Raw genomic sequence first — 25511 nt, forward strand, 5'->3', positions numbered from 1 at the left:
AGCCGGCTGTGGTAAGAGAAGTGGCCGTGGAGAAGGCCGTGCCTGGGGGAGGCCCCAGGGCACAGTCACACCACAGAGGGGATGTCCCGGCACACACCAGAAGACTCTGGGTGCCCCAAGTCGGGGGCTCTGGACCACTGGGAATCTGACATCCACTGAAATTCAGATAGACCTTTGACACCAAGCCTCCCGAAGGCGGCTTCTGTGTCTGTTATCATGTGACAGGTGAAGAAACATGAACTGGGAAAACTAGGAAACCAGAACTGACTATTCTTTTGTCAACATTCAACAGTTTAAAAATGAAGGCGCGGCAATTTGTATTCAGATTTTGAGTAGCAAGCATGCAAGGCAGAAGTTCAGACCCAGGGAAGAGACGGGGGCAGAAGCACTGACTGCGCATTGGGCGGTCACTCCGAGGCCCGGAAGCGTTCTCGGTTGGACCGGAAGCGTTCTCGGTTGGTGTGAATCCAGGCAAAGGCAACCGGCCCCGGCGTCTGCGTTAGGATATGCGCGGTTCTGCTGCAGTCACAAACAGCCTGGGGGTCTCGGAGGTTTGGCAGCAGTCGGTTTATTTCTCTCTCAGCGTTTCCACGCCCATCACTTGGAGTGTCTCCTCGTTCTGCATCTGAGGCTGAGAGAGCAGAGACACTGCTTAGGAAGGCGGAAGATGCAAAGTGTGCTTTTCTGAGTGACGGACGCTCAGCCTGACGAGGACGCACAGTTCGTCACTCACTGGCTGCCCCTGCCACAAGGCCCTCGCTCCGCAACGGGAACCCTGGAGGAGGAAGCTTCCAGGTACCAGAAGCGGGGGAGCCAAAAAGTTTGGGAAATAGCACAGGTGAAGCTGCCCGTCGGCTTTATGGTGTGTGCTGGTCCCAGAGCCAGCGCCGCAGATGATGGATGGGGGGAGGGGAGCAAGGTGGAAAGTGTGCCGGGAGAACAAAATGTCTCTGCCCGTTTGGGGTGAAGACTCGAGCAATCGTAAGTCAATGAAGGCTGAGCAGTGATGCTTAGGGACCATCTGCAGGCACCTCCAGGGAGTTAACCCTCTGGACACTTTCCAGGGTCTTCTTTCCCTGGGCTGTGTCACCAAGAACCACCCACAGAAATGCAATCATTTGATTGGGGGATTCTGTTATGGGAAGTCGTTAGGCTGTGAAATTATAACATCATACTATCACATACATATTATTAAATTGCAAGCTTGTTGTGTGCAATTTGGGGGTGTAAATATACCCTAGTAGAGAGACTCTCAGAGGCTGGTACCCAGAGAGCAGCATCAGGACTGATTAGGAACTTGTTAGAAACCCGAGTTTCCAAGACCCAGACTCAGGCAAATGGGTCGGGAGCTCAGAAGTGCTGCCTGAGCCACCTGCCGGATACCAGGTCCTTCAAGGGATTCTCAGGAGATGTTCTCAGGGGTGGGAACCTTTGTTGCTGTTGTTCAGTCTTTTGCAGCCCCCATGGACTGTGGCCCACCAGGCTCCTCTGTCCATGGGATTTCCCAGGCAAGAATATTGGAATGGATTGCCATTTCCTTCTCCAGGGGATCTTCCTGACCCAGGGATTGAACCTGTGTCTCCTGAGTCTCCAGCATTGGCAGGTGTATTCTTTACCACTGAGCCACCTGGGAAGCCCAATCACTGCCATAAGACATGGTATTCTGGAATGAACGGAAATTCGACAAGTCAAGCTAGTCATACAGCAGTTCTGAAGCCCGGACGCTCTTAGAAATATTTAGAGAGTGAGTGCAAAGCACATCTGCCTGAAAATTTTAATTCTTCGTGTGTGGGATGGGACTCCCTCCTCACACTTGTAAGTATACTTCCCAGGTGACTCTAATGTGCAGCGGAGATTGAAAATCACCTTTATGCACTGCCTTGTTTTCCTGACACGTAGGAGGTGGCCCCGGAGGCTGAGCAACCAGAGCCTACAGCCTTCAGTTCCTACGCAAGCACTTAGCAAACACTGCATGCTGCATTATCATATGATATCAAATAATCAAGGCCGGGTTTCAAGACTCACAATCTGTTTTTGACCTGGATGAGTCATAACCATGCATCGTAGTTATGGATTCAGTTCTTAATTAACAACCGCTTTGCTTTCACCACGATCCCCGGTTTTGTTTTGTTTTTTTAATACACAAATTTGTTTATCTAGCAAGAGTGCAAACTGGTTGATGTCATAATGATGTCAATGAGGGGTACGCAGGTCATCATTTTCCCATTACATTTAATCAGGATTCCTTCCTGAGTGTGCCTTGTGCAAGTCAATACTCACAGCATCAATATTACGGTTCAAGTACCGAGAAATTTGTGGTCCTTTAAATTCAGAGAGTGGATCTGTTTCTGAACTGGATGGCTCAACCCTAAATGTTGTGCTCTTATGTTTTCTGAAACAAATGGATTTTACAAGAAGGACCAGACAGCTTTCTCTTTGCTCCAAGTATTGGCGGTGCCAATGGACATGGTACTTTGAGGCCACTGCCTCACTGGGCATCTCTCAGTGTGGGACTCTTCCTGCCTCTCCCACCTGGAATCCCCAGCGTCTGCTGGCAGCTCCACCCACTGGAACCGAATCAGCCCTCAGCCTGGATGCTGAAGCCCACTAGGCAGGAGGCAGGTGGGAAGGGAAGATGATGTTTCTCAGACACCACGTCTGTTTTTCCATCTAAACACAAAAGAAGGATTTCACAGATTGTATTTCTTTGCGCCAACGTTTACAGTTTAAGGATAATGACTGCAGAGCAGGAAGACGAAAACACAATTGGCATGCGCTAGTTGGAGGGTGCTCGTGGTCAGTGTTCGTAAACCCGTGCTATATCCCTGCTCCGAGCTGCAGAATCCTCCATGCTGGGAAATGGGGCTTTCCTCATTCTTCGGCCTTCACACTGGACCTGGCCTGGAAAGCTGATCTTTCCTCCTTTGTCCTGCACTGGGTAACCATCAGTTATCTGAAACTGGCTGGGGGTTACCATGGCAACGCTACCCAAACTGCCCCTAGGTAGGAGGCTCCTGGGCTGAGAAATGTTGACATTTCAACCCCTGACTTTCAGGTTTGGAACCTGACTCTAAATCCACGTATCAGAATACAGGGCATTTCAGAAAGACCTGGAGCTCCAGGTGTTAAGTTTCCTGACTGGACTGAGAGGCCGCCTAATGCAGAAATGAGCTCATTACAGAGGCCATAAAAACCACCTTCTGCAGCAGCTATGAGGTGCACAACAGGTATGTGACTACACTTGAAAGCGAGGGCTCGAGGAGTTTGGGAACAGAAAACAGAGGGGGGTTGGGCCCACCAGTGCCCTGCAGCGGCCAGGGCTTTGAGAGGACGGCTCGAGGGAGAGCATGCTGGGGAGTTCCTCACGCCTGACAGGTGGCTTCACTGTCCTGAGACGCTGGCAGAGACTCTGACTCTTCCATGTCATTTATAGGCTCCTCCCCCTCTTATTGGAGATGCAGTTGTTGTTCAGTCACTCAGTCGTGTCCAGCTCTTTGCGACCTCATGGACTGCAGCACGCCAGGCCTCCCTGTCCTTCACCAAATCCCAGCGCTTGCTCAAACTCACGTCTGTTGAGTCGGTGATGCCATCCAACCATCTCATCCTCTGTCGTCCCCTTTTTCTCCTGCCTTCAGTCTTTCCCAGCACCAGGGTCTTTTCCAAGGAGTCCACTCTTCCCCTCAGGTGGCCAAAGTATTAGAGCTTCAGTTTCAGCGTCAGTCCTTCCAATGAATAGTTGGGTTGATTTCCTTCAGGATGGACTGGTTGGATCTCCTTGCAGTCCAAGGGACTCTCAAGAGTCTCCTCCAGCACTGCAGTTTTTGATCTCCTATTGGAGAGTCCCTGACAGTTCAATACCCTGTCTTCCTTCCTCGGCTGGTAGAAGAATGTTCTTCCGTGAGAGCTTTGGGCTCTCATTGCTCCTCTTCCGTCCTTACGTGATGCTCACTCAATGCCCCACATCCTGGGTGTAGTGGAGAGAAGTGGGACACGTGTCCCCTCTCAGGGTCATCTCTGCTGTACACTTACCCCTATGGGAGCTAATTCCCCCAGGGTGCCTTCCCTTGCTTGGAGTGACACACAGCCTGCAGGAGCTGCAAGGACTAAATGAGATAATGAACTTGATATGTGATCAGAGTGCAGACTCCTGGCTAGAATCAAGCTTACAAGGTCCCAACAGACGAATGCAGGTCACTGTTCGGCCCGAGCTAAGGAGGTCCCCCTCTGGTCCTCCTCTGGCCTCGTCCTTCCAAAGAGCGAGATGCTTTCTTTTCTAGTCCACACTCTGCATCCTCTGGATCCAGGAATCCCGAAGAAACACTCTTGAATTCACATTCAAAGCCTGTAACAGGTTCCCATCCATCATCCTGAGGGGTCCTGCAACCCCAGGGAGCCAGCACTGTTTGTGGGGAATGGGCTGAACCTGGACTTGCAGGCTGGGGGCCCACCTGCACACCAAAGACCAAGGTAAGAAGCTAGAAGAGGGGCCGGGTCATGAAGCCCAGTCCTGATTCCAGCTTAGATGTTAGAAGGATCTGAGAATATCCAATTCAAACCCAAGCTTTCTGGGTATGGATAAGCAGGCAGAATTAACTATTTGCCAGCTCCTTTTGTAACAGGTGTGAAGGCTACATTTGCATTGTTGACTTGGCCCCCACAAATGGGGGGGCCGACTGCCCCCACACACAGCAAGCAAGTCACACAGATGCACAGTGCATACATGGACACCAAGAAGCTATTCGATGCAGCCATCACTTTGACTCGCTTATTTTTGTTCTTTTTCAAAGGGATTTTTAAAAATGTGTGGTGACCGGGCTTCCCCTGTGGCTCAGCTGGTAAAGAAGCAGCCTGCAATGCAGGAGATGTGGGTTCGATCCCTGGGTTGGGAAGATCCCCTGGAGAAGGGAAAGGCTATTCCCTTCTGGCCTGCAGAATTCCATGGATGTCCATGGGGTTGCCGAGAGTTGGACATGACTGAGCAAGTTTCACTTTCAGTGACCAGCCAGGTAACATTGGAAGGGACATGTGATACAATAATATGAAAGTTGGAAAAGTGATCAAAATGGAAGGAAATAGAGATAAAATTTGTTTCTGGTAAAACAAACAAAAAAACCCACTTCATTCCTCTTTGCTTCTTCCTAAGTGATCTAGAATTTCTAATCCCAAAGGAAATATGACAGCAATGTTGTTTTTGTGGTTCAGCCATAAGTTGCGTCTGCCTCTTTGTGATCCCCTGGACTGTAGCACACCGGGCTCCCCTGTCCTTCACCATCTCCCGGAGTTTGCTCAGATTCATGTCCATTGCGTGAGTGATGCCATACAATCATCTCATCCTCTGCCACCCCCTTCTCCTTTTGCCTTCAGTCTTTTCCTGACAGCAAAGAACTAAAGATCCATGGTTTAACAAGAAGAGCTTGAAAGCAGTCTAGTTTGGAGGGGTGACTGTTGTTTTACTGATTCATTAGAATGCACTTGAATTGCTTTTCGCCCTGACCTGAGGTTGTCTTCCTGTGATCTGAATCCACAGGGCTGAGTTGGATTCAGGCCTAGGATGGGTTTTACAGAAAAAGCAGGTGGTTGCCTAGGGCAGCAAAATGTTTTAGTGACTTTATTATGGGAGGGTCTGTAAGCTGTGAGGGGGTAGGTGGGTTTGTGGCTCTTTTTTTCCCCCATCTTGCCTACGGCAGCAAATTTCCAGCACCACCCTAGGGTGTATCAGGCAGAACATTTGAATATATTTACATCTCTAATTGAAACCCGGGGCTGGGAGGCGGGAGAGGAGAGCGTTTGTTTACTATTTCCTGTGCTGCTGGTGAGAATTTAACTCTCTCCCCATCCCGTGCAGCTCCTGTGTCTCTCCCCCCGGTAGAGAGAGAGACAGGCTTTTGTACAGGTGACATAAAGGTCACATTACTGACACGGGTGGGGAGGGCGGTAGGTACCAACCTAGGCAGACCAGAGGGACAGCTGGCACCCCTGCCCACTCCCCTTTCCTCCCACCGCTCTCTAGAGAGCGTCTGTATCGTTCTAACAGCACGAGAGACCTCCTGAAGTCGGTCCAGATCTGCACCTGGTTCCCACAGCTGCCGACACCATCTGTGCAGGTTGTCCCCGCAGCTCAGGTTGTCAGGCCGTAAGGAAACCCCAGGGGGGCAGAGCCCGTTCTCAGAGCAGCCCTGACTCTTTTGTGCGGCTCCTTCCCTTTGTGATGGACATTGTTCACACGTCTGGTGGAACCGGAGTCCAGGGCAACGCCCACTGCACGAGGAACGGGAAGACCCGGTGTGGGTTCTGAATCACGTGCCCCGTGCTATGCGAAATTATTACTCAAAAGTTCAAGTTCATTGCCATCACCATGAGCTCGCACAGGGCAAGCAAACAAGCTGTCTAGGGGAAATTATGAGGCTTGGCCATTTGCTAAAAAGGGACCCTTTTAGGAACTGCCAGGGAACAGCAGCTTCAGTTAGCCAAGCTCCTTGAAACAGCCAGACACAGGCGCAACTGAGAGATGTTTCCGTTACCGCTTTAGCCGAGCCTCTGCGTTCTTTGGGGAGCGGTTTTTCTGCTCTCCCCTGGAAGTACATTGGACACCACCTGACCCGGGGACTCGTCTTCCGGTGTCATGGCCTTTTCCCTTTTCACTCTGTTCACGGGGCTCTTGAGGCAAAAACACTGATGTGGTTTGCCATTCCCTTCCCCGGGGGACCACGTTTTACCAGGTTCTGACTGGCAGGGATGTGCCCTTGCGCCACTCCCCGCGGCGGGATGACATGCCGGGCGCCCCGGTTGTCCCACGGCTGGTCCTTGTTGAGCCTGTAAACCTTCACCGGTTGCCGGGGCTCAATTTAGGTGCTGCTTGGGCCCGGACAAAGCCCTGTTGGAGTCGCCGGGAGAGGGGGGTCCTGGGGAGGCTGGAGCTGGGGTCGGAGGACGCCCCGCTGTGGAGCGCTTCCAGGCCTCGCTGCAGCCACTGGCCGCCCTGGGGCCATTCTGCACTCACACGGCCTACCGCTGGCCGAGCCCCAGCCCCCTCCTTTCCTCTCTTCTGGCTCCTAGGAGGTTTGGTCCAGGCCCACCGGCCCAAACAACCCCCAGGAGTCAGTTAAAGGCCAGAAGAAAAATAGTCTGACTGGGGACTTCAGTGAGGACATACACAGACAGCATATGCTTGGGTCCACAAAGGGGCCCGTGTGGCCAGTGAAGTGGACCCCTCCCGCCCCCCACCACCTTGCCCTTTATCCATCACAGGCAGGGCGGCCACAGAGGGAATGGTTTTGCCGCAGGAGACTATGGCCAGTAGGAACTGGGAGGGAAAGGAGGGGGCTGGAACAAAGGCGCATTGCTTCTGGATGCCTCCTACTGGGAAACACAGTCCTTGATCTTATACTTGGGAACCACAGCTTGGCATTCTTTCAAACCCTATTCTTCCCAAGTTAGCAAAAGAGTTTTCCTCTTTCTTTCCAAAGTAATTTTTTTCTGATTTGTGACTTTTTTTTTTTTAAAGAAAGTACATATTAACAGATGTTCTCTGCACAGTCCGGTCTTAATGTCAATGTGTTATGTTAGTCGCTCAGTCGTGTCTGACTCTGCGAACTCATGGACTGTAGCCTGCCAGGCTCCTCTCTTGCTGGAGAATCATGGGATTCTCCAGCAACAATGCTGGAGTGGGTAGCCATTTCTCCTCCAGGGGATCTTCTCGACCCCGGGTGGAACCTGAATCTCCTGCATTGGCAGGCGGATTCTTCACCATCTGAGTGGCCAGGGAAGCCCTTTGGCATCAATATGTCCATGTAATTCACCGTGAATGGGAACTAAATATTCACATCGATGGGAGAAAAGAATCCTACATAACCTAATGAATAAGCTTCATTAATGCAACATTATGGCTGGGTTTTTTTGAGAAAACGCATTTAAGTCTAAAGATCCAGGATATATCTGTCAGCAAAGGATGGACACAAACTTAGCCCAAATGCATTTGAAAGGTAATCAGAGCAGGACCACAGAATCACAAGCCGGACCGCTCGCTGCCTTGAATCCCAAGGTCTGAGCCTCTGAGAAAAACTTGGAACCTTGAAAGGGAAGGGGAGGGAGTGTCTAACTCTGTGACCCCTTGGACTGCAGTCCATGGAATTCTCCAGGCCAGAATACTGGAGTGGGTAGCCGTTCCCTTCACCAGGGGATCTTCCTGACTCAGGGATCAAACCCAAGTCTCCTGTATTGCAGGTAGATTATTTACCATCCGAGCTGCCAGGGAAGCCCTGCTGCTGCTGCTGCTGCTGCTGCTGCTGCTAAGTCTCTTCAGTCCTGTCCGACTCTGTGTGACCCCATAGACGGCAGCCCACCAGGCTCCCCTGTCCCTGGGATTCTCCAGGCAAGAACACTGGAGTGGGTTGCCATTTCCTTCTCCAATGCATGAAAGTGAAAAGTGAAAGTGAAGTTGCATAGTCGTATCCGACTCTTAGCGACCCCATGGACTGCAGCCTACCAGGCTCCTCCGTCCATGGGACTTTCCAGGCAAGAGTACTGGAGCGGGGTGCCATTGCCTTCTCCGAGGGAAGCCCTGGTCAATAGCAAATAGTTCTGCAGGCAAGTCTCTGTTCAGAGAATAGTGATGAGGACCTTGAAGACCAGAGGGGGACGCTTAGCAGCATGCTGAACATTGCTGCAATAAAAAAGGAACAAAGCCTGCACTCTAAAGGGGCAGTTTCTGCACTAGACAAGACAAAGACTCTTGTAAAATATGAACCTTGAGCCTCCTGTTTTAGAGTCATAGTTGAAATCCAGGGGAGCTCCTGCAAAAAGAAGAAGAGCACATCTGGACTTTACTTCTGTGCGCATGAAAATGCAAGGTCAACAACATGACAAAGACCAAAAATGGCACCTTTGGGGAGGTTTTGCCATCTCTTGTGGTTTCTTGTCTGCATTCTTGGTGGCATTTCCTAAGACAGCTGTTAAAAGCCAGGGGATGTTACCAGGTGATGAGGAAGATTAGATTTTTAGCTTTGACGGTATAAACGCCTCAGCCTTTTTGGAGAGAGGGGGACTGTGTAACCAAATTGTCCCACGAAACAGCAAATCATGGTGCTCATAGCTTTAACACACCTGTTGAATTTAGGGTCATGCAAAGTTGGCCTTGACGATGAGCCAGCTCATGGGCTGAAAGCCCAGACACGGATATTGATGTGAATGACTTGCTTAATTGCAGTCTTTGACTTTTTTTTTTTTTTTTTTCCAGTTCCAGTTGTAGTGATCCTATTCTTGGAATTCAATTCATAAAAAGTCACATTCTGGTCCATGGAATTTTTATCCTCTATAGGCTTGTGTTGTCCCTGCGAAGAAGAAAACTAAACAAGACACAAACCACACAATTCATTCTCTCATGTATTTTAACTTGTATAAACCTCGATGATCCACCACAAATAAAACACATGCAAAATAATCTCTCACGATGTCAGTGTGTCAGCGGTTCTATTGCCAGTGTGTGAGCCTGCACTCATGTTCTGGGTATCCATAAAAACACATCACCTTCTTCAAATAGTTTGATTTTGCAGACAGTCAGACCAATTAGCCAATGGGCTTCCCTGGTGGCTCAGCAGTGAAGAATCTGCCTGCCAATGCAGGAGACGCAGGTTTGATCCCTGGGTGGGGAATATCCCCTGGAGGGGGGCATGGCAACCCACTCTAGTATTCTTGCCTGGGAAATCCCATGGACAGAGGAGCCTGGTGAGCTTCAATCCATGGGATTGCAAAGGAGTTGTACACAACTTAGTAACTAAACAATAACATACCAATTGGCTAGACTTGTTATATGGGAGATGCTTGAAAAGATATAATGAAATTCCTGAAAACGGCCTTGAGAGGAAGACCCCCATGCAAGACACGGTCCTGAGCTGCAGCCTTCCATTCTGACTCCAACATTAAGTATGTTTGTGCTAACTTACATATTAGCAGAATTATTTTTATCCACACGAGAGTGAAGGATTATTCAATCATTTTTTATAATAGCATGGACTAATTGATATTTATTCTGTATCTTATAGGCTTATAATACTACTTTATATATTATATTTTTTCATATTATCTTGCCAACATGCATATATATCAGTAGATTTTTTTCCAAAAGTGGAATTATTGAATCAAAGATTATGTACACTTCAAATCTTGATAAAGGATCCAGCTGCCCTCTTTAAATGTGATTCACAGGCATGCTCTCCCCAGTAAAGTAGAAAAGCAAATGGTTCATGACACCTTTGAGAACACTGTGTATTATAGCGTGCACTGAATTTTACCAAAAAGAATCTCAGCATGATTGCACCATGTTTGCTGTTCTATAATGAACTCTAGCTCACCAATGTGCATTTGTGTGCTCAGCCACTTCTCAGAGCCAGACTCACTCTGGGATTAAGACAGGTGAGTCAAATCTCCTTCAACTGGAGAGACTAGCTTACAGACCTCGTGGGTGTGTGGTTGGGTCTGCTCCTCAGGGTTGCTGTTTCCTGCAAACCTGTGGACTTTGTCGGACTTCTATGGGACCTGAGACCACAGCGGTCACCTTCCATAACTTCTAAGTTTGACGTCTGTTGCTTTTGACAGACTGTTCTCCTGTTTTCCCCCTTCCTTCCTTTTCATCAATAGTGAAATTTACTTATTTCTCTTTTGCCCCTTGTTGCGGAGTTATTTCTTACAAGAGAAGTGCCAGCCTCCCTTCGCCATGATAAAAGCAGGAATCCTCACCAACCTCGAGCTGATGGGCGTATCCCTTGCTCAGAAGGATTTCTAGGGGAGAAGGGCCTGACACTTTGTTTCAGCTTCACGCTAGCACGTCTGGGTTATTTGAATCTGACACACTCATCTCCTGTAGTAGATTCTTCCTCCTGATCATTAGATCACTTTCCCATTTGAGGAGCATGTTTTCTATGCCTTCAAGTAAGTGAATGATAAAAGTGTTTGACTGAACTTAATCACATCATGGCCCTTCGCCTTGCTGCTAATAACTTCCTCTCAGGTGGATATCAGTACATTAATCACCATTTTTTTTTTTTTAACGGCTATCCACTCCTTTACATTTCATCCAATCTTACTATCAGTCAGATCATGGCATCCTGCTGTTCCATGAGCATTAAAAAGGCTCTGTCACTTGCTTTGATGAGAGCCAGATACACCGTGTCCCTGTCATCCCAGGAGCTGCCAGACTAGTGAGAGCTTCAGAAAGAAAACGAGGCATGACTTGCCGGAAGCAAGCCCACGCTGACTCCTCAAAAATCATTCCTTCTTTATCCAAAGGACCTATAAATCTATGGTCTATTAATTCACTCTACAGTTTTCCCAGAAAGTGTCATCAAGTCTGTCTTATTGGAAGCTTCCGATACCCATGACTTTGACCTTTCATCTTTATTGGGATTCTTTAAATGTAGCTGAAATGGGCTTTGTAATCACACATCTGGGCTTCCCTGGTGGCTCAGCAGTAAAGAATACACCTGTAACACAGGAGACCTGGGTTTGATCCCTGAGTTGGGAAGATCCCCTGGAGAAGGGAAAGGCTACCCACTCCAGTGTTCTGGCCTGGAGAATCCCATGGACTGTATAGTCCATGGGGTCACAAAAGAGTCGGACACGACTGAACAACTAAACAAAAACAGCAGCAGCAAAATCACACATTTACGTTCTGCACACTTTGCAGTAAAAGTCCCCTGGACTGGAGCCTCCATCCTTGGCATGGGGCCAGCGCTCTGCTACCCTCCCCTTAGCTGTCTGGGATGCAACTCCTGTTCCTTCCCTAGCTTCACCAGAAAGATCGGTCCTACTAACAGAGAAGGTTGGAAAAACCCACTGGAGAGGAGGGGCTTTGCCTTCTATCATCTGTTAACTGGGAACCGGAGCCGAGGGCTCCTACTGGTCTTGATAACACTTCCTGTGAGCATTCCTACCAGGATCCTGTGGCTGTCAGTCCTGCGGCAAGTCCTTTCTCCTCTAGTAATTCAATTCCAACCTTGAAAATGACGATGTTGTTGATGTTCAGTCGCTAAGTCATGTCCAACTCTTTGTGACCCCGTAGACTGTAGCCAGGCTCCTCTGTCCTTCCCCATCCCCCAAAGCTTGCTCAGATTCATGTCCATCGAGTCGGTGATACCATGCAACCATCTCATTTTTCTTTGTCCCCTTCTCCTCCTGCCTTCAGTCTTTTCCAGTATCAGAGTTTTTTCCAGTGAGTCAGTTCTCTGCATTAGGTGGCCAAAGTATTGAAGCTTCAGCTTCAGCATCAGTCCTTCCAATGAGTATTCGGAATATGAGGATAATCAAAGCATTAGTAAATACATATTAATATTTACAAATACACCTGAAGCCCTGAGTGGGTATGTAAGTCATCCAGAGTGGGAACAGCTTTCTTGTGGGCTATGGTCTGAATTCTGCCCCAGTCTTGCCCCTGGTACCTGAACACAACCTAAGTTTCTGTTTTACCTGCTCTGTAGCTCACAGGGCTCTCTGCAGAAACAAATAATGGTGATGGGAAACGTGTCAACAGTCTTTAAATGCTAAGCACTTGATTCTTGGTTTTCTACAGACATTTACCAGCAAGAGTTCCCATACACATACTGCCAAAGCTGGATAGTTACACCATTTCTAATGGTGAAGTATGTTTAACATCATACTCAGAGGATGTTTAAAGGCCCACAAAGGAGCAGTTATGGCAAAATTTTAAAATACACTTCACATAGCTACAAATCAATACAGGTTTCTTCACAGTTACTACTGGGTCATGATCAGAGACTCTGGTGGAGCACAAAGTGGTCTCAATAAGAGTTGGAGCTGTTTTTATTGTTTAGTTGCTAAGTCGTGTCCAACTCTTTGTGACCCCACAGACTGTAGCCCGCCAGGCTCCTCCATCCATGGGATTCTCCAGGTAAGAATACTGGAGTGGGTTGCCATTTCCTCCTCCAGGGGATCTTCCCGACCCAGGGATCAAACCCGTGTCTCCTGTTTCCTGCACCGTGGGCAGATTCTGTAATGCTGAGCCACCAGGGAAGCCTCAAATATCGCATGGTATCATATATATTTGGAATCTTAAAAAAAGATACAAATGAACTTATTTCCAAAACAGATACAGAGGCACAGACTTAGAGAATGAACATATGGTTACCGGGGGAAGGGTGGTGGGGAGGGATAGGTTGGGAGTTTGGGATTGATGTGTACACACTATTATACATAAAACAGATAACCGTTAAGGACTCCCTGTGTAGCACTGGGAACTCTGCTCGCTGCTCTGTAATTACCTAAATGGGAAAAGAATCTGAAAAAGAATAGATGCATGTATATGTGTAACTGAATCACTTTGCTGTGTACCCGAAGCTAGCCCAATACTGTTGACTACGCTCCAGTATAAAACAAAAATTAAAAAAAAACAGAAAAACAACGCCCCACCCCTACCCTGTCTTCCGAAAAATGCCTCCTTTGGAGCATACGTGGTTGGCTGTCACCATTTAGATCTAGATGCAGTGGAATTGTCAGGAAAACTGGAGCAGGCAATGTTTCTGGGTCGTCTTCTCAAATAATACTAAAAAATTAATAGGATTTAGATGGAGAATGAAATTAATAAATTTAAAAATTATTTTTATGAACATTTCAGATATGTTTGACTAATTAAAACTATTATAAATAGCTATGTTATTGCATTAAGTTGCTTAATTTCCATATGCAATATACATAGAGAAAAGTTATTTGTCTCTACATGTGGAAATTTTAAATTGTTTTACATCTACTGAAGCTTGGCTAGATATTCTGAAGATCTGAAGCGATTTTGGCTGGTGAAATTCATCCCGAATATATTTAATTAAGTCTTAACCTTTAAAAGAAAAAGTTTGCATTTTAGCAATGACATGTCATTCAGATGTTAGAAGGGTGAGGTTTAACAGCTCTACAATGCTTCACTTGTATAATCACAAAGATTTTATCTAAAAAATGTTTCATTGAATGTCTTCAATGAAATGGAGTCTCTCTTTGTTAAATGTTGTCTCTCTTTTTTAAAGCATTGCCTTCCAGTTTCTCAAATAAGAATCCGAGGAAGTATTTCCTCAGGACCAGGGTTGTACAAGGTGATGTCACTCACACGTCAGTCTGTGGAGACTTTGAAAGGAGGGTGATGAAGTTCCGTGAGTGCGAAATACAAGAAGAGAAAGCAGAACAGGCAGTCACAGGGTTTGTGTTGAGTCCATGTTGACAAAGCTCTTTCAGATCTGTTGGCTTAAATAAAGCATCATTGAAGCCAATTTCATATGTTTCTTCTTATTTTTGAATAGGTGGCTACTGAGAATTTAAAATTACTTAGACGGGTCACATTTCATTTTTAGTGGGCATCACTTTTCGAATACTCACCCTCCAATAAAGAGTTAGAATTGTATCGTCCACAAAAATACTTGATTTTTCTGAAATATACCAACATAGGGCTTCCCTCCCTCTGATAACAAGAAGCAACGAGGGTCATTTGTGTTAGTCCAAACGGGAGAAAATGGAAAAGAAAGAAGAAAAAAGCCATTAGAGTTTAATTCCTTTCAATTATTTTTAATATATGATTTTTAAAACATGCCACACATACACCCCAGCTTTCAGCTTTATGTGGAAAAGTTGATTTGAGAGAGGGATTGATCCCTTGTCTACCAACATGATGAGTCCCCAAATAAATAGATTAACCATATCAGCTAATAAGCATGCCATTCCATGGGCACTCCTGAGCAGATGCTTTCTGCTGTGCCACGTTGATAGAAAAACTGACAAGGGAAATTTAAAATTCACTGCTGGGAGACTCCATATTATAATGAATCTCATTAATAGTAATTAGGATTTGTTTCTCCAGCCAGCAAGTCCAACACGCTTTCCCTTTTATTGGTCAGAAGAGCTTAATTATCGGACAGCACCCTAGCAACTGCCAATATCATTTTGCTTCTTAAGAATATGCTGTAAACTTGAAGCCACCTGTGAGCAGAAGACGTTTATTTTCTTCTTGTCCAAGTGTTCACATTGGTCTGACAGCAGCCACATCACAAGAGTTTTTTTTTTGTTTTTTAAAGCATGACATAGACACAAGGTATTTGTCACAGAATCAGAGTGACTTTTAATCACAATTACAGACAGACCAGAGGTCAAAGCTCGAGCCTTTCCTTCCTTGTCTGAAGAGTTCTCTTGGAGTTCGTTCCGGAAAAGCCTGACCCTTGTCCCGTGAGCAGCCTCCGGGAAAAGGAGTGCGATGCTTATTCATGTAAATGGGCACAACGGCCTGTTTTCCTGTGCCAGTCATCTTGGAACCCAGTGATCTGATTAGCCCTTGCTTTCATTTACTTGGGCAGGCGTCTGCTCCAAAGATGGGCAAGGCTGCTTCTCTTGGCTGAGCCCGCCAAGTGGAATCCTACTGTATTGGCAGGCTGGTCATAGGACGGCCGTGCTGGCGTGGAGACAGGGCCAGAGAGGGCACGCTCTCTCTCAGATAACGCTTTGTGCTCCATCACCCAGGCAGCCTGCCTTTCACAAGGGCCCCAGCCCCGGTGCCCCTCCCAGACACACAGCTAGCAAATTCTAATGCCAACCTAATTATATATTTTGGCTTCCGTTTTCGAAATAGGCTGTACTTAAGGAAAATTTAGTACCGTCTTATGTGTTCTTACAGCTGGTTAATTACAAGGCATTTCAGTTTTCGGAGCAGGAAATTCATGATACGAAGATCAGCCACTATTTAAAGACAGTTATTCCCCTGCTCTTGCAGGAACCCACAACGGGAAAGTGTGCCGGACACTCTGAAGACGGTCCTGAGCTGTGAAGGAGGGACGCGTGCTTTTGATTTAGAGTTACTGAAGTTTTTTTTTTTTTTTTAATGCTTTGGGTTGGTGTGTTCTGAAAGACACTTGCTACAAAAGCATGTCTTTCTGATAATACTTCCACATAAATCTCCCCCAGTGAGTGATTTGTAGATATGGGTTGTCTGGGGAAGAGACGGGCAAAGCCAAAAGTTGAGAACAGAGAACACGCGGTTCTTTAAAATGTCCTGATGAAGGGGAGCAGAATTATAAAGCAATAAGGGCTGGAAGAAACCTTAGAAATCATCCATCTACGGGGTGTTGACATGCTTCTCTTTTAAAAATTGAAGCTTAGCTGTTGTTTGCTGTATAGTCTGATGCGCAACAAAGTGATTCAGTTTATATGTGTGTGTGTGTGTGTGTGTTAGTTGTTCAGTCTGCCTGACCCTTTGCGACTCCATGGACTGCAGCCCACCGCCTATGGGTTTTTCCGCCTGTGGGATTTTCCAGGCAAGGACACTGGAGTGCGTTGCCATTTCCTTCTCCAGGGGATCTTCCCGACCCAGGGACAGAAAGCGGGTCTCTGGCACTGCAGGCAGATTCTTTACCAACCGAGCTATGAGGAAGCCCCTATATATATATCTCCACACTCTTTCATACTCTTTTCCATTATGGTTTATCACAGGATATTGAATATAGCTCCCTGTGCTTTGCAGTAGGACCCTGTTGCTTATTCAACCTGTGTATAATATTTGCATCTGTAATCCCAAACTCCCAATCCACCCCTCTCCCACCCAGTCCCTCCCGCTTGGCAACCGCAAGACTGTTCTCTGTGTCTATGAGTATGTTTCTGCTTTATAAATAAGTTTATTTGTATCGTATTTTAGATTCCACATTTAAATGATATCATATTTGTCTTTCTTTTTCTGACTTACTTCCCTTAGTATGGTAATCTGAAGTTCCATCATGTGGCAGCAAATGGCGTATTCCATTCTTTTTTATGGCTGCATAATATTCCACTGTGGGTCTATACCACACTCTCTTTATCCATTTATTGGTCAGTGGACATTTAGGCTGCTTCCATGTCTTAGCTACTGCAAACTGTGCTGCTATGAACATCAGGGTGGATGCATCTTTTCGATGTATGGTTTTCTCTTTACTATGGGAATTATCTGTTGCCAACTTGCAAATAACTCTAGTGACTTTCTGAAAGGTCCTTATAAATAGTCCCTCGTAAAGATGAGGTCTCTAAGCCCTAAACTGAAAGCCCTGGTGCCGGAGGAACAGCACCCAGGATGGTGTCCCGCATCAGTCTGTTACACTTAGGTTAGCATCACTCCATGATACTCTGGCTTTAAAACAATTCATAAAAATTACATTAAGGCAATACTTTTTTCTCCAGAAAAGTTTGACAGGCTTACTTATAATTGTTATAAAATTGAACTGCTGATATCTGTTCCCTGAAACATTTAAAGGAATAATTATAATAGAAATATTTCTCTCTTTTCTGACTGAGCACAATACCTTGGCCACCCACCAGTCATCTTCTACTTGAGGAAGCAGTGAAAATAAAAACAGCCGACAACTTTGCTCTTCATCTTCTACTTGGAAAATGTTTTCAGATTAAGATTTCCAATCATCTGAGCTCAATGTTACATGGTTCATCTAAGTTCTTTTGAATATTTCAATAATATTGGTTTAAAATCCAATGTAAGTACTGGTCTTTTCTTGGTGCTTAAAAAAAAAGCAACAGTATTTCAAAGTAATGGCCTCACAAGCATGAGATATCATAGACCTTGATTAAACTTTGTAGCTTCTGATTACATTAGAGCTGTGAAATATGGCCCACTCACTAGCTGGCCATGGATCGGTGGTTAATATATCTGTATCGCTACTGTATGTAGGTATATCCAGAGCCTCTGTCTGCTCAGAGGTAGATAAATGGGGAATGGTGTCACAACCATGTAACATCGAGGTGTCCAGAGAACTAAAAGGAGAAATTCAATTACTTTCTAACCCTTCCTACGTTTCTACTTTACACAACGCTTCATCATTAGAAAAGTTCACTAGTTCTTAGTTCCCTTTCATTATAGACTGTCTCATCAAGGACTCCAACTCAAACTACCCACCCGGCCACCAGATTCCAATGTACTCTGAGCTCCAGCTCTTGCTTTCTACATAATGAACATGACCCAGATCTGTCAGAATTTCCCCCTTTATTTGTAGATCTAACCTGAGCTACTCTTAAGACAAAACTATAGGCAGACCCATGGGCAAAATATGACTTAAAGTACAGACAGCATGGTATTTATCTATGTCTTCATATCCCAGACACCTGGTGCTTATCCAACTGAAAGGATCTCGATAGCTGTGCATACAAAAAGTGACTGAGAACTGACACCCGACTCTCGTCATTCTTCAGGACATGGAAACACCTTCATGGAAGAAGAAACAGTTGTGACATCCTGTAATGATGCTCGGCCTTGACATTTCTCAGTGATCCTGAGATCTCCCTTAAACTGGTCTCATTCTCTTTTGGCCTTGTCCCTGATCCTTGTTCAGTTTTTAGCTTACCTGGCCGCTGCCTCCTATTTCTGCTTGTGTGAATCAATATTTCACACAAGGTGGTAAGGTTGGGTGGATATTACAAGGCCGGGCTGGCATCCTTGTTTACTCCATACACACTGGACACAAGGCCCGAGGGGGCAGGATTAATCAATCCCATTGATGACATAGGATGGCTGACACTTTCACTTGGAAACTAAAGAAAGATCTACTTGATAGCCATTAATGTTAACACTAGGAGGGAAAGTGAAAGTGTTAGTCGCTCAGTTGTGTCTCTTTGCGACCCCATGGACTGTAGCCCGCCTGGCTCCTCTGTCCATGGGATTCTCCAGGCAAGAACACTGGAGTGGTTCCCATGCACTCCTCCCGGGCATCTTCCTGACCCAGGGATTGAACCCTCATCTCTGACTTCACCTGCACTGGCCGGCTGGTTCTTTACCACTAGCGCCACCTGGGAAGCCCCCTTTTTGTGTATGAGGGACACAGTTCAACCCAGAATACCTGTCTAAAATAATCAAGCAAATTAATGGCATGATGACGATCTGGAGTTGGATTTCTCACCCTGGTATCCTTACAGCCTTTCCCCAGGCAGAGCAGGAAAGAGATTTGGGGACAGCAGGGAGAGAGCAGACTGAGGGGCACAACCGCACATTTGACAACGCTGAGCTACCACAGACCACCAGTCCAGGGCTGCCCCGGGAGAGGACAGAGGGCAGCAAACGCTGGGACCTAGTGAAGGTCCAGTGGGACAGAGGCCCCAGCATCACTCAGACGACACTCTCCTGGGGACACAGCCGGCCCACAGACACCACGCAGAAATGAGAGCGAGCAGAGAAGGATGGGTTCACAATAAGCACCATGCAGAGAAACAACAGCGAGAGTGACAGGGAGGACCAGTCCCTCCTTTTGCCCGGGCAACCTGGGCGTGGCCAACTGGGGTCACGGCAGGTCCGTCCATCAGGAGACACACCCGTGGTCTTTGTCACCTCCAAAGGGCGTTCTGCCAGCTGACATGGTCCCAACTTACGAAGAGCGGGTCTCAGGTCCCTGTGACTGTTCTGAGAGTCTCGGAATCCCCACTGCTTACTGCCTGGGCATCACACACGCTGGCCGCATCCCAGGGCCCCCTCCACAGCCACCGCTGCCCCCACCCCAGGCTGTGCTGTGTCGAGGCTGCGGTCTACTCCTGCCATGCTGCGTTCTACTGTAGACTGAGAAGTGAACAACCGGACTCTCGGAATCTCACAAAGATGATGAAATCTCAGACAACTCTGAGCTCCGTCTTTTCCAATCCAAACTTCCTTTGGCTCAAGAATCACACTGCCCCACACTCACGGACTTGTGGGGGGTGCGGTGGCTGGAAGACCTGCCTGGAGGCGCTTGGGCTCTGAGACACCTTGCCTCTGCATAAATACACGAGTCTGATCTCTATGGCCCCGTGTGGACCTCAGCACTTCCCCCACGTGCTGCCTGCCAGCCGACATCTGACGGCATGCTCCACAGTGATGCTCTAGATGGAGGAAAAAGGAGGAAAACGTTCAAGGAGAGCAGCGTGTGGACATCCAAAACCCAGCTGAACGAAGGCACTTCTAGCATCAGATCAGGAAGGAATCCCGTAGGGAAGGGTCCGCACACCAGAATTCACCACGAGGTGATCTGGCCACCCATCGCCCTATTTCCCTTTCACTTTACAGTCACGTTGCTCGCCTACCACTCAGTGAACAGGGATCTTGCTTCTGTTCTTAAAGCTCTGAAACTTGTCACTGTGGATTTCCCAAAAACCCAGAACGTACGCAATGTCTCTACTGTGTTTGGCGTCGAACGCTATTCCAACCTAGAAAACTCCTGGGAGATACTGGTTTTTCTCTTCTCACACACACGACCCCTTCTCAGTGGCTCTCTTCAGTTTTTTCTTTGTCTGACTTGTTAGAAGCTGGCTTCCTCCAATGATCTCTTCTCACCCCGCAGACTTGAGTGCAAGTCTTGGCAGCTCTGTGATGATCCTTACAGCTTCAACATGTAGATTTTTCAAGGCCACAAGTCAGTCCCTAACAGATGGAAACTATTTTTATGACTCACAGTTCACATGGGGAGCCTGGACACCACTCAGGTTGCAGTCAAAATGTCACCCAGGTCTATGCGTGAATGCTCAGTCACTCAGTAGTGTCCGACTCTCTGATACCCTTTGGACTGTAGCCTGCCAGGCTCCTCTGTCCATGGGATTTCCCAGGCAAGAATACTGGAGGGGGTTGCCATTTCCTTCTCCAGGGGATCTTCCAGACCCAAGGATGGAACCCATATCTTCTGCAAATCCTGCATTGCAGGAGGGTTCTTTACCACTGAGCCACCAAGGAAATACACCCAGGTCTCTGATCATTGTAAGCCATATTAAGAGGGTTTCCTATAAAGAAAGCTGAGCACTGAAGAATTGATGCTCTTGAACTGTGTTGTTGGAGAAGACTTTTGAGAGTCCCTTGGACTCCAAAGAGATCCAACCAGTCCATCCTAAAGGATATCAGTCCTGAGTATTCATTGGAAGGATGATACTGAAGCTGAAACTCCAATACTTTGGCCACCTGATGAGAAGAACTAACTCATTTCAAAAGACCCTGATACTGGGAAAGATTGAAGGTGGGAGGAGAAGGGGACGACAGAGGATGAGATGGTTGGATGGCATCACCGACTTGATGGACGTGAGTTTGACCAAGCTCCAGGAGTTGGTGATGGACAGGGAAGCTGGTGTGCTGCAGTCCATGGGGTCGCAAAGAGTCGGACACAATTGAGCGGCTGAACGGAACTGAACTGCCTGCTCAGTCAAGGGGTGAACTCACGCCTGAGGCTTCCTCTCTGGCTGTGGGCGTGAGACTGCCCTCAGCCCCTTGTCCCATGGGCCTTGCTAGCTTCATCAGAGTCGGCGACTGAGGAGGGACAGAGGAAAGGAGGGGAAGGCAGGAAGGTCAGGTGCTTTACCAGCCGACCTCACTAAGCACTTCTGCTGGGCATCCTCCTCAGTGAGGGGTGGGAGTCTGGCCACGCTCAGGGAGGGGACATGGAGGCCAACAGTTCCAGGAGCAGGGGACATGAAGCGGAACACCACCTGCCCCGTGGCCTGCCTGTACAGGTCCAGGGCACGGGGACCTGAGATTGTCACTCTAGCAGTGTTGAAAGAGGTCATGGAAATGATGAGGACAATAATAATGGCATAATGGTCCCGTTTGTGTAGCAGCTTAAACACAGCCAGTGCTTTCGGAAAGATTATTTCTAAGAAACTGAGCTTCTGGCAGAACATGCAGCCTTAATCTCAAGAGCCCCTGGGTGAAACTGAAGGTCATGATAAGGCCTGTCCACACGGTGCTCACACCTGCCATCCAGCTGAAGTGGCGCCGTCCTTCATTCCACTCGCCTGTGGACAGGCTGGAAGCGTGGGACTGGAAGGGAAGCTGCCGGAAAGAGAGGGTCGCCTGCAGGCTGGGCTGCTTCCAGGTAAGATCTAAAGGGATGCACACGCGCTTGCTTTATGAACCCTTTAAACCATCAGCACACTCTGGAGCCCGGACTGTCCAGCCTACAGTCAAGTACAACACGTAGTTATTTTGAGTTCTTAAATATTTAATATTTGCCAGGGTTGTTTTTTCTTGCAAACTAATTATGCACCAAGGCCTTTTATTGCCAAGAACTATATGCTGGTAAAACTAATTAGCATCACAGTAATTGCCCCTTGTGTAAGTAGGGTTATAAAAGATCAAGATAAATATTTAATTTTAAAGCTGCTTTGAAGCGCTTCTCGATTGAACAGCCAGCTCTCTCTGGGTCCTCGGCAGGTAGGTCACGATAAACGAGGGACACGGAACATGTCCCTGGGGCAGGTCATGAGCTGGCCAAGCTAAGTTTTCCCTGGTGGCTGTCACGAGTTGAGCAGTCTCACCCCCTGCCCAGCTCCCTAGCCCCCTCAAAAGCAGCTTGAAACTGTACACTCTAAAACTTCTGAAGATGATAATATTTGGACATCATCTTTACAGAAATAATCAAGGTGAGATAAGGCCATTAGGGTGAACTCTGATCCAGTAAGGCTGGTGGCCTTATGGGGCCTGGAAGTCTGGCCACAGAGAAGCCACATGGATGGAGGCATTGCTGGAAGGGATGCATGTCCACGCTCAGTAAGAGCAAGAATGACCGGGAAACCATCACAAGCTGGGAGAGAGGAGCCGGGGGATCAGAGCTTCCCTCGCAGCCTCAGGAGGGACCAGCCCTGCCCAGAACCCTGAGCCCAATATCCTGGCCTCCGGGACTCTGAGAGAACAGATGTCTATTAAGCCGCCTGGTTTGTGACACTTGTTCACGACAGCCCCAGAGAACTTACATGGCCCCTCTATTTACTAGTCAGTGGCCGAGGCTCTGGAGCTGAGGGCCAGGCTTACTTCGGAATAATCTCTTCAAGCCTGTGATGCGCTGTTACCCTGTTGGAAACCCCAGGGACCCCCACGCTGTGGGAACCGCCAGCTCATCTAGCCCTTCCCTTTCCAGAATTCAGGAGAGTAAATCTCCCAGGATCTGGTCCCCAGGGGGCCCTTTCCATCACCTGCCCCCTCGTGTTGCCCCACCCTCAGCTTCTCACCGAGACTCCGGACACGTTCACTAACACACACGTAGTGTCAGGAGACGCCCAGAGCAGGTTTACAACCCCGGCAGGTCTCCCTGGCCAGGCCCCGAGGGACAAGGCGGTCCATTGGGAAGAGAATGCCACGCAGGGGGTTGCCCCCGTGCAGTCATAACAGACAAACGAGGCTTTTTCCTCGTTGGGCTAGTTTTCAAAGATCACTGAAATAAGGAAGTCACCAGAATGCCGATTTGTAGTAAACAAGCCCACGTGCCCAGCTCAGTGACATTAAGTGTCATTGGCTGGCAGAGGAAAGACAACACACCTCAGAAAGATGTTGTTTCTTTCCCTTTCCGATTTCTCTGGTGCCCTGATTTTGAACAGCCTGTGCCAGTGTATAATATTTGTATCTGCATCTAGGTAGCAGGAGCTGTAAAAAGAGTGGAAAAGGCTAGAATCTGTCCTCAGCAGCAGTTCAGTCAGTCACTCAGTCGTGTCCACCTCTTTGCAACCCCATGGACTGTAGCACGCCAGACCTCCCTGTCCATCACCAACTCCTGGAGCTTACTCAAACTCATGCCCATTGAGTCGGTGATGCCATCCAGCCATCTCATCCTCTGTCATCCCCTTCTCCTCCCACCTTCAATCTTTCCCAGCATCAGGGTCTTTTCAAATGAGCCAGTTCAGAGGGCAGACAAACTGAAAATCAAAATTTCTGGCACAATCACAGAAAACTAACCAATCTGATCACATGGACCACAGCCTTGTCTAACTCAGTGACGCTATGAGCCATGCCACGTAGGGCCACCCCAGGCGGACGGGTCATGGTGGAGAGTTCTGACAGAATGTGGTCCACTGGAGAAGGGAACGGCAAACCACTTCAGTATAGCCTTGAGCGCCCCATGAACAGTATGAAGAGGCAAAAATATAGGACACTGAAAGATGGACTCCCCAGGGCAGTAGGTGCCCAATATGTACTGGAGATCAGCTGCAGAGGCAGTGGCAAAAATAGAAAAATCCATTGAAAGCAACTGGGTCACTGGACTCAGAATTCCCAAATTGGAACGGGACTCTGCTGGGCTCCAAGGGGTCCTGGCCAAGCCCCTTTCCCATCTCTTCTGGGACAGGAGCCTCTGAAACACCACCAGCCTGGAGAAGGGCTTCGGGGGCCTCCTGTTCCTCTCCAAGCCCGAGGGAAACCCTCCCAGTTCCGAGATCTCCCTGCTTAATTCAGGGGCTCAGCACCCCCGGGTCGCCTCCTTAAGGAGCGACCACCTGACGGTGGTGGTGAAGCAACCAGGAGGTGCAGACCTGAACCAAGGCCCCGCGGTGCCATCTGTGGACACCTCAGGACCGGAGGGGAGCCCCGAGGCCGGGCAGGGGAAGGATGCGCCTTACGCCACGTGCAGAGCCCGGCTCTAGGCCAGCCCAGCTGCCACCCTGCCCTCCCCCCGGGCAGCGGCTTCTCCCTGCTCCTGGGGCTGAGAGTAAAACCTCGCCTCTGCACCCCGCCCCATCTTCCCCCCAGATCACCTCCCAGGGCCACGAGAGGCCCCTGTGTCCATCCACACCCACCCTCACTAGCCCACCCGTGTTTCTTAGGAAAGCCGATGGGTCGGGAGCACCTGTCAGGGCCCACGCTCGTTACTTCTCTGCCCTCAGCACGTCTTCCGGGTCCTGTTCCTCTGCCATCCGGCCGTGTCTCCAAGGGCAACCAGAACATGGCCAGGGTTCCGGAGCATCACTCTGCTCTGTGGCGACCTCCTCTCTCCAGGCAGCAGATGGATGCAGAGTCCCAGCCCCAGGGCACCTGTGCTGTCTCACTTCCTCTCCCCCGCCCTGCTCTCATGGGTCATGGCACCCAGGAGGGTCGTTCCAGCGGCTTCCCGGCACCTGCCTTCCACGTTTCACCCCGGCACTTGTTCACAGACGCCTCAAAAGCAGAGCAGGAGAGCAGGATCTTTGTTAGAAAGCCAGGCTAGGAGGAGAGGTGGAGCCCTCATCGTCTCCTGATTCACGAATGCATCCCGGTTCACAGAAGGGAAGACAGTGACTCAAGTCCAATTGGTCAAGTCCCCTCTGAGTAGGGGTCTAATCACGTGTCTGTGGGACCCCTTTTGCAAAGCAAGTAAGTCTAGAGCTGTCCTCTTGGTGGGCACATCCTGAAACTTTCTATAGGTTCTTTCCCAGCATAGCTGAGCCTGTCTGCCAGCTAGAAAATCCATCCTGCTGCAGATGAGGAAAGCTAATTGGAGACCCTCTGGGCTGGATGTTAGTCCCCAAAGCCAGGAGCCTTTGTGCAGGGCATATGACTATGCAAATTATATTTACGGCAATGGGGTGGTGTGTGTGCATGCTAAACCACTTCAGTTGTGTCCGACTCTTTGTGACACTGTGGACCGTAACCCTCCAGGCTCCTCTGGCCATGGGATTCTCCAGGCAAGAACAGTGGAGTGGGTTGTCATGCCCTCCTCCAGGGGATCTTCCCGACTCAGGGATTGAGCTTGCTTCTCTTACGTCTCCTGCATTGCAAGCGGGTTCTTTATCCACTAAGCGACCTGGGAAGG

At 48.4% G+C, this 25511-nt stretch overlaps 2 long non-coding RNA genes across 2 annotated transcripts; one reads left to right on the forward strand and one right to left on the reverse strand.

The window, feature by feature from the left end:
• Positions 1-292: 292 nt before the first annotated feature.
• LOC112449089 (uncharacterized) lies at positions 293-25028 on the reverse strand. Its single transcript, XR_003037580.2, has 2 exons — positions 24570-25028; positions 293-631 (listed from the first exon to the last, which is right to left on the reverse strand). It is a non-coding gene; the product is annotated as an uncharacterized lncRNA (long non-coding RNA).
• Positions 628-9439, forward strand: LOC132346800 (uncharacterized). The gene is made up of 3 exons (XR_009496750.1): positions 628-795; positions 3056-3227; positions 9236-9439. It is a non-coding gene; the product is annotated as an uncharacterized lncRNA (long non-coding RNA).
• Positions 25029-25511: the final 483 nt, after the last annotated feature.

This window comes from Bos taurus, chromosome 12 (assembly GCF_002263795.3).
Source record: "Bos taurus isolate L1 Dominette 01449 registration number 42190680 breed Hereford chromosome 12, ARS-UCD2.0, whole genome shotgun sequence".
NCBI classification, from domain to species: Eukaryota; Metazoa; Chordata; class Mammalia; order Artiodactyla; family Bovidae; genus Bos; species Bos taurus.